The sequence below is a fragment of the Mus caroli genome, chromosome 10, assembly GCF_900094665.2.
Source record: "Mus caroli chromosome 10, CAROLI_EIJ_v1.1, whole genome shotgun sequence".
In the NCBI taxonomy this organism is placed as follows: domain Eukaryota; kingdom Metazoa; phylum Chordata; class Mammalia; order Rodentia; family Muridae; genus Mus; species Mus caroli.
In genome coordinates this window covers 66,751,264-66,760,092 of record NC_034579.1, presented here as the reverse complement: position 1 = coordinate 66,760,092, position 8,829 = coordinate 66,751,264, and the positions used below count along the sequence as shown (strand labels likewise).

Below are 8,829 nucleotides of genomic sequence, written 5' to 3'. Positions count from 1 at the left end.
GTAAAGCAATGTAGCCCATTAACATTTCAAATCACTAACACTGATTAAACATATTTCATCAACATTTCAAATCTAGAATAGATGCTGCTTGGGATGGGGCATGAACTAATATTTCTTTGCATTTCACAGATAAGGAAACCTATTCTCCTGGAGATAACCTTATTTGCTCTGGGTACCTTGCATGGGAGTGGAAGTTCCAAAATATATTAGAGATACCTTAACCTGAAAGATGGAAAGACATGAAAGTTTACAGATGAGCTGCCTCACTATTTAACTAAAGCCTCCTAAAGTTAATCCTAGAAAAGAACCCTTTACAAACTGTATGTAACTACCCGCCAGCTCATGTATGTATAGATAGATGGAAGGACAGATAGAAAGGCATACAGACAGATATATTAGGTTGATAAATAGATATGGGACAGACAGTGCTATGAGTTCCTCAGAAGCACAGTAATGGAAACAACATTCTCAAACACCACTAGGAAGAAAATTGCTGGTGTCAGAGAACAAATATGAGCTCTGAATCAAAGGAAGTTAAGAATCAAACAATCCTGTTGTATCTGAATTAAATCTCTATTTTATTTGTCTCTATGCTACATAAGGGTGACATTTCCTACATACAAGTTTTCAGGCTAAACACAAACAGACAAAAACTTTCTTTACAAAGTTTTTGAGTGTAATAAGAAGCCAGGTGTGTTTGTTCAGCCATAGCTTCTAGAGAACTGCCAGAAAGCAGAAATGGAAAGAAGTATAAGTTGATGATAAAGCTATTTTTTTAGATTATGAAGCAAAATGACAGCCCTACCACAAATTTCCCAGCAGTTGGTTTTAAGGGCACCTCAATACTGCCATTGAAGCTTACCTAACATTCTGCAGGTAGTATCTAAATGCCAGCATCACAAAATCTGTACATCACCACTGCCTATAGTCAGTGTTTGATAATCATAAAACTAGAAAAGCAGAAGATTAGCATGAAAAGAGGTTGAACTTGGAGTTTCTGAGTCTGAAAATGCAAAACTGGCTAATACCATTGATCTTTGCCCCTGACCCCCTCCTGCATCTGTCAAACGGATAAGATCATGGCAGCAGGAGCTTACATCTGTTGGTAGAGGTTGCATCTTCAAACAGGAAGCCAGAGAGAAGTCAGTGGTTACTTTGCCCTTTAACAATTCATGCTTGTCCAAGCTCAGGAGTTCCCTAAATGCCATCTAATCCATTTAAAAAGCAGCTTTTCCTGGTCTATAAAGACATCCTCCAGACCCAACTTCATCAACCACCAAACTGGTTCAGATCAAACTGTAGCAATCAAAATCCCTAGTATTCAGTCTGTAGACTTTCTGGGCCAGCCTAAGCTACATGGTGAGCTCCTAGCCAGCCTCAAAAGCAGTGCATAAAATCATGCATTAGACTTAAATCCCTAATAAAATGCAGGTCGATCATTAGGAAAGCAAATTGTGTTTATATTTAGAATCCTCATTAGTAATTATGAAATCGTGTTCTGAAAATGCTAATGGTTATCTGGCCTTTAATAAAACCCAGGGTGCACTACATTAAGTTTAGGTAATTTAGTATAATATTAATGAGCAGTGACTTCACTCAATCTTATGTGACACAATATTGAAAAGAACAAAAATATTCCACTATTTTTACATGCTAAAATACTGTGATTGCTGTTTAAAATAAAAGCATTATTTAACTAAAGGTTACAACATTACTTTTATAGATAAAAGATGACACTCCCCAAATCTTGGTAATCTGTGACATATTCCAAACTCTGAATAGAGACATCTTGGTTTTGTTTTAAAGGCAAAGGCATAGAGCTTGACCACAGACTTCTTTTTGGACTTGGATCTCAGTGTCTCTGTGCCCTTGTTTGCTCTCTTTGGTAAGATGAAGAGATTCCTCTATGCACTCTGAGGATCTTCTCATGAAAGGTTAACATTGTATCTTCCATATACAGAAATCATGTGTTCCTCACAGGAACTGACTTATATGACATGTTGTTATGTAGTAGGTTAAATGATACTTAACATGTTAACGAAGACACTAAGTTAAACTCTGATTGTTGTTAATGTAACTATTAAAATTCCAATGGGGACTGTGGCCAGAGAGAGGAAAAATTAAATACAAACATTGAAACCAAACCAAGGATTCTCCAACATAATCAACATGTGTACTTAATATGTTATGGAGTAAGATACCAAAACAGATAAAGACAATACAGAAAAATTGATATATAGAATTTTTGCCATATTTCCTGTAGAGCTTTTCCAAGTAGAAAAATTTTAAGCTCATTAAAATGTAAAATATGTGAATATAGATCCTTTTAGTGGCCTTAGTTAGCACGTATAATACCTTTGATCTGGACTTTCAAGTTTGACTTTGCTATTCAAACTTTCAAACGATGTCTTTTCAATTTTTAGGTCTCAAGTTTTAAAACCTAAACTTTGGTACCTAAATTCTTTCTTTGATTAAAGACATGTCCTTGAAAACACTATAGAGGAAGCCTGTGATTATCATCAATGAAAGCATTCTCCTGTCTTTGAAACAAGTACTTTATGATTCAATTTAATCCCATCTTCATCCCAAGTTCACAGTGTGATTTATGAGGCATGATTATCACCTAATTTGGGAGCACAATGAAATATTCATTCCAAGAAAATTTATCATTTTCTAGTGTATTGTAGATACATGATAATTACTTTTAGATGCCAACTTGATTGGGCCATGGAATGCCCAGGTATTTGATAAAACATTACTCTTGGCTGTTCTGTGAGAAAGCTTTCGGATGAAATGAAATAGTATTGAATATGTGTGTAATTGTTCTTTAACTGATGCATACTTCCTTTGTTGTTGTAGATTGAATCCAACACAAGTGAGGGGGGGGAGGTGAGTCAAGACTCTTCATTGCAAGGTAAATTTTTTTCAAGTTTGTTCAGTGGACTGTCCTTGGATAGTGGCTCCTCCTAGTTCTTCAAGTTCCAGATTGCACTCAAATTGGTCATTAATTATCTCAGGTCTCTAAGTTGCTTCAAGCCTACTTGGCAGACACTGGACTAATCAGTCTATATAACCACTTGAGTGAATCCATCTTCCCATTTATCTACATTCTATCATAAATCACTATCATTTATTATCTATCATCTACACATTATTTATGTGTAACCTATCAACTACTTACCCATTATGTACACAGCTATCTTCCACTGTTCACCAACCTATTGTCTATCTATATGGCTGCCTACACTTCCATTCCCTTAAGAGTCCTTGACAACTGAATTCTATCCCCTGAAAATGATAAAGAAACATATCTTGAGGAAGCATTTGCCATCTGCTCCTGGTGTTTCTGGAACTGATTGTCAATCAATTAGATCAAAGGGCAGTAGTGACTGTTGCCAGTAGTAAAGAGAGAGCCTGTGATCTGACAATCAAGATGCACACAACTCACTATGGAATATCCTTAACCAAATGCAAAATGTGAGGAACTGGTGACAGATATCATCTTAGGATAGCTTTTGTAAACCAGTGATTTAAATTAGACTGGCTGGTTGTTACTAATGCGCATGGACAAAATGAAGAAGCAAAGGGTGACACTAGGGAGTTGAATTCCTACTACAAACACTGCACAGGTGTCCCAAAAACTGCATCTCTATTATCCAATAGACCATTCTTCCTGTGCTGCAAGGCTGGGTGAGAGCTAGCTCCTCAACTCATCCTGTGAATGACTGACCCACAAGGTAAAGGCAGTCTCCAACTTCCTGGGTTGTCTATTATTAAAGTGAGGACATGTTAGAATTTCATCCTGTGAGTGGTTGTCCTTCAAGGCAAATGCAACTTCCATTCTCTTGGGTTGCCAACTGTTATAGTGAGGGCATGGTGAGGACGACTTAAAAGCTGGTATAAAAACATGTAGAAATTGATGACTCTGGGGTGTTGAATCTTTGGATTCTGGTATGTATTTTAGTCCCTTACTGTATGACATATCCTCCTTTACTCTACAAGACCTGCTGGCATTTGGTATATTGTTTTTAGAAGCATTAAAACATGTTATTTGTCTCTCTAACTAAGAGGCATAAAATATATTATATTCTTCAGGACTACATTACTTAGATTAAATAATTTGTATTCAATCTAATTTGTTGTCTCTAGGACAAGATAAGGTCAGACAGCTTTAAGAGCTAGGTCTCATCTCTTCTTACTTATTTAAAAATGGCATTATTGAATTTAAATATTTCTTATCATATCATCAAAATGGTATTTCTGGATAAGCAAAATATTTTCAAAACTAATCAGTTTCTGGGTGGATTCCTCTGATACTGTCTAGAGAAAGAGAAAACGTTAAGATTGGAGTCAGTCTTTTCCCATAAGAGGTCAGGTTCCTGGGTCACAAGTCTAATTTTGGATTTCAGACTGTGACATTGTGCATTCCCCCCAGGAATGTTGGGCTCCATTTCCAGTGCACCCAAGATGACATTCATTGTCTGATGTTTCAAAGATGTTCTAGTGGGTGTGAGTCACACCTTAAGAGTAATTTGTAGTTCACTAATAATTACTAATGCTAACAGCATTTCTCATGCTTTATTGTCACCACAGGGAGAAGTTTCCATTCCCACCCTCTATGTATTACTTGGTCCAGTATGATTCAAATACTGTGTTTCCCTCTGGATTTTCCTCTTGGATGGTTGGACACCGATTTTGCTTGTCAACTTGATGGGATTTGGAGCCACCATACAAACAAACCTCTGAGCTTTCATGTGAGGAATTACCTTGATTAGATTAGTTGAGGAGGGAAAACCACGCTATATGTGGCTAACACTACTCTGTAGGCTGGGGTCCTCGGCTGAATTAAAAGGTGAAACCAAGCTAGACACAGACATTAATTCCTCTCTGCTTGACAGCAGAGGCAGTGTGGCCAGCCACTCCAAACTCCTGCCTCATGGGTTCCCCCACCCAGCTCCCAACCAAGACGGACTCTAGCCTGGAACTGTGAGACAAAAGAAATGTTTCCTTCCTTAAGATTTTGGTTTCTGCCTGGTATTTTGTCACAGCCAGAAGAAACATAACTAACATACTGTCCCATCATAGCAAATCAAAGTAGAACTTGATTCAGGCCTGACATTTCCATAAACCACTATCAACCTGAGAACTCTAAATTACCAAACCTGCTTACACTGTTATCATTAAGTTTCGTTCTTTTAAAACTTGTCCTATGAGTGGGTTGTGTGTGTGTGTGTGTGTGTGTGTGTGTGTGTATGTGTCTGTGTATGACTGTATGAGGGGGATTGTGTGTGTATGTGAATGTGTGTGTGTGTGTGTGCGTGTGTGTGTGTGTGTGTGTGCGTGCGCATGCGTGTAGTATGTGCTTGTGGCCATATTGGGGGAAACAGTCTTTAGTAAATTTTAAAGAGTTATTTATTTAGTAATGGGAAAGTGAGCTCCTCATAACTTAGTTCCACAGTTGGCTCTCTATGTTGCATCTAGGCAAACAATCTTCTCATTATCATCTAAACTATAGACTCTAGAATAATGTTAAGCTTATTACTATCTATCATTACCCTCTACTATAGATGACTTCGGCCTATTATAGATAAATGAGTCTAATAGATATTGCTTCTCATATGTTAGTGTTAATACTTCATATTGCTAAAATTTTTCATAAGAAAAGTTTATATGCCCACATGTTTGGGTGGAGTTGAATATATAGGGTGTGTGTGTGTGCACATGTGACCATGTGTGTTAATCATTACGTTGCACAATGGAGAATTGAGATGCAGTGGGCATAAAGGCAGTGGATGCTGTATGATACTAAGCTTTCAAATCCCTAAGCATGGACAGTAAAATGCTACTGATATTTGCATTTGCAATTCCATAACTTGTGCAGTTGATATTCAAAGTCCATCTCAAAACAAAATAATGTGAGGAATATTCTTAAAAACTCCAAAAAGTTTCCTTTTTTATAAAAGTTTCTTAATATTTGAAATAGCAGAGAATTGACTTAAGAGCCGGTACATGTTTTTGAAGGAGCAGTTAAGTGGATCTTTCATTACAAAGATAATTATACCGTAGGTTTCTTCCATAACTGACTTTGTTCCTACAGTAGTGATTTTGTCTCCTCATGGGCTTTTATGCAAAATATCTGAGAATCTAGCAATTAGTTCATATCTTTGTTACATTTTTTTCTGTAAAAATTTAGCATATTTTAAGAAGAATGAAGAAGCAAAGACATTTGTCAGATATTGAAATGTAAATCCCTGTGCCCTGTAAGGTCACCAGTACCTTCAAAGGACCTAATATAACCAAATAAATACAGCAGCCCCTCTGATTAGGCATAAGCATAGATAACTAGTGTATTTTCACACTGTTCAGCAAGGGGAATTGTTAATCCAATGTATTACTTGCCTTTTGAGTAAGGACTGCTACTTAAATCGTAGATATATATATTAGGAAAAAAATCACATTTCTAAGGTTTTGATTGAAGACTGTCAAATTAGTTCTATGTGCTAAAATCCCTCACAAGTAAGAAAAAAAAATCATGCTGTGAAACTAGATACAATTGGGTTTACATGTGGTGGCACATGCCTGATCTCTAATTAAAGCCCTTGGGAGGTAGAGACAAAATGGATTCTGAATTCAAGGCCAGACTATTCTAAAAATGGAGAACCTATGTTATAAATATAAACTAAATGAAATCTAAAACACAAAAGTATGTAGTTAAATTTCTACAATTTAACAAGCAGTACTTATCCAAAAAGGCAAGTTATAAAGTTAGACTAAGAATGACTCCTTCTGTACAGTGAGAAAATACAATAGTTATCTGTGTTTACGCCTAATCAGAGGGAGTGCTGGATTTATTTGGTTCTATTAGGTCTTTTGAAGGTAGAGATTCACTAAGCACTAGTACTAGTCTAATCTAAACTCTTTTTTTTTTTTAAAAGATTTATTTATTTATTATATGTAAGTACACTGTAGCTGTCTTCAGACACTCCAGAAGAGGGAGTCAGATCTTGTTAAGGATGGTTGTGAGCCACCATGTGGTTGCTGGGATTTGAACTCCTGACCTTCGGAAGAGCAGTCGGGTGCTCTTACCCACTGAGCCATCTCACCAGCCCCTAATCTAAACTCTTTAAAATTGTACAAGTACACTTCTTGGGAAAGGTGTGCATCGGTCATCTCTCATGTCACTGACAAAATAACCACGAGAAGCAGCCTAAGGAAAGATTTTAATTTTGGTTCATTGTATGTCAGAGGTGTCAGCTCAACATGGCAGAGGTCCACAGCAAAACAGAGCTGTGTATATGGTGGCATCCAGGAGCAAGGAATTAGAATGCTGGGACTCTATTACATTCTCCTTTCTCGTTCTTCCTCCTGGGCCTTCAGCTCATGCTGTAGACCCTCTGCATTAATGATGGGTGTTCTTGCTCAGTTAATTCTCTCAGACACACAGTTATCACACATAGAGATGGACATCATGGTCTCCTGGATGATTCTACATATTGCTAAGCTCCATAATCACTAGATATGGACAATGAGAGGCACATGAACCTGCTAGAGATATTTCCATTTCCAATCCCACCCTTTAGGCAGTTGATATTCAAAATCCATCTCAAAATAATATGAGGGATAGTTTCAAGACATGATGGTGGAATAGACAGCATTTTCAATTTTATCTTCATGTGCTTGTTATTATATTTCCTTGTACTCATATCGAATGATGCGATAAATCATGGATAGTTCCTCAAGACACTGAAAAGACCAGAAACACATGGCACTTGTATTTCCGACCTGATAATCATCATTTAAGTATTGTCCAATTCCTATCAAACCATGTAAGTGTAGGTACTTGTCTGTAAGAGTTAAATAAGGAAAGTCTATATCATTTTACATCAGGGAGAATTGCTAATTATCAGTAAAGTGACTTTGTTTCAGCATCCTTTGGTCTGGTCAAAATGGCATCTCTCCAGTGATGACATGTTAACTCATTTTCCCAAAGGTGGCAGGCAGGTTTTTACCAAAGCAGACTATTTCCTTCTTCAGACACACTTCTGAAAACAAATGAAAGTGTTGAAGGATGTGAGGTTAATTGAATTAGCCAGGAGTTTTTAACAGGAAAATGTGTTGACTGTTCTATCCTGCTGGGACACGTAATCCTTGGACTGGTAACTAGCAATGAGGAGGAGAGCATGTACTGTTAGCAGGAGGTGTACAGCCATCTGGAGGTAACACAGCCTGCTGTTCACTTGAACTTCAGGAAGGTTACTCTAGAGCATCTGGGACAACATCATCTTAAAAGCTTTTCTGTGAAACACATGTTTCAAGTGATCACTTCAAACTTTCAAACTCACTGAACGGTAATGGTAATGCTTTGTCCATAGGCATCCTAACCGAATGGATAGTGAGGCAAGTGATCATGTGTGAGTGTGTGTGTGTGTGTGTGTGTGTGTATCCTGTTTCTGCATGAATTGAGTCTTAAAAAGATGAATAAAAAATAAAGAGTAGTTTTTTTTTTTAGTTTTGGTTTGGTTATGTTTGTTTGTCTATTTTAATGAAACAGACTTTATGTAATCCTTTCTGTCCTGGAATTTGCACTGGAGATCAGGCTGGCCTTGACCTCACAGGGATCTGCATACTTCTGCCTCAAGAGTGCTGGGATTAAAAACATGCAACACCACCAGTGGCAAGTTTAATTTTGTTATGAAATAAAATGAATATTTTTCTTAAATTAACCAAAACGTTCCAGACTTAAGTAACTTTAATAGGTTATTTACAACTGTGGTTCAAATATTATACATTCATCAGAAAAAAAATTACTCATTTTAACTATCAGAGGAT

General features: G+C 37.1%; 1 long non-coding RNA gene across 1 annotated transcript; it reads left to right on the top strand.

Annotated features, from left to right (window-relative positions):
• Positions 1-1,822: 1,822 nt before the first annotated feature.
• On the top strand, positions 1,823-4,845 carry LOC110302789. Its single transcript, XR_002378838.1, has 3 exons — positions 1,823-1,885; positions 2,860-2,914; positions 4,594-4,845. It is a non-coding gene; the product is annotated as an uncharacterized LOC110302789 (long non-coding RNA).
• The last annotated feature ends 3,984 nt before the right edge of the window (positions 4,846-8,829 follow it).